Source organism: Cornus florida, unplaced genomic scaffold (genome assembly GCF_030987335.1).
Source record: "Cornus florida cultivar Cherokee Brave unplaced genomic scaffold, ASM3098733v1 CherokeeBrave_3.0.0_Hap2_Chr02, whole genome shotgun sequence".
In the NCBI taxonomy this organism is placed as follows: Eukaryota; Viridiplantae; Streptophyta; class Magnoliopsida; order Cornales; family Cornaceae; genus Cornus; species Cornus florida.
In genome coordinates, this window is record NW_026775572.1 from 25,850,145 (window position 1) to 25,850,830 (window position 686).

Below are 686 nucleotides of genomic sequence, written 5' to 3' on the forward strand. Positions count from 1 at the left end.
CCTTTTCTATGGGTTGAGCAATGAAGAGCCTTATAAACATTTAGATGAGTTCTTGGAAGTTTGTTCCACCGTGAAAATCACGGATGTTCCGGAAGAAGTCCTAAAAATGAAGCTTTTCCCTTTCACTCTTCGGGATAAAGCTAAATATTGGTTCAACAACTTGCGGCCAAATACAATCACCTCTTGGGCACAATTGCAACAAGAGTTCTTAAAAAAGTATTACCCTGCAAGTCGAATTGATGCCATGAGAACTTCCATTCGTGAATTTAAACAACAAGAAGGAGAACCCCTTCATGAAGCATGGGAACGTTTGAATGACTTGCTACAGAAGTGTCCACATCATGACATTCCTAAGTGGCAATTAGTTCAATGTTTCTTTTCAAGTTTATCCGATGCCAATAAGGGCATTGTTGATGCTTCTTGTGGCGGAAGCTACACAGAAAGAAATGAAGATGAAATTTGGCTTCTTTTCGAAAAAATGAGTGAAAACTCAATGCATAGATCTTCATCTTCTAGGGGTAGTCACTTAGCACATATGGGAGGAAAGAAAGCTATAAATCAAATAGACTCTTCCATGGAAATTGCCGCTGAGGTCAAAAATCTTACTCAAAGGTTTGATACATTCCTTTTGAATCAAGGTCTGGCAACTCAATCATATCCTCACCATTCCAATGAAATGTGCATGA

At 38.8% G+C, this 686-nt stretch overlaps 1 non-coding gene across 1 annotated transcript; it reads right to left on the bottom strand.

Moving 5' to 3' along the window:
- Nucleotides 1–241: 241 nt before the first annotated feature.
- Nucleotides 242–348, bottom strand: LOC132297780 (small nucleolar RNA R71). The gene has a single exon (XR_009479407.1). It is a non-coding gene; the product is annotated as a small nucleolar RNA R71 (small nucleolar RNA).
- Between the last annotated feature and the right edge of the window lie 338 nt (nucleotides 349–686).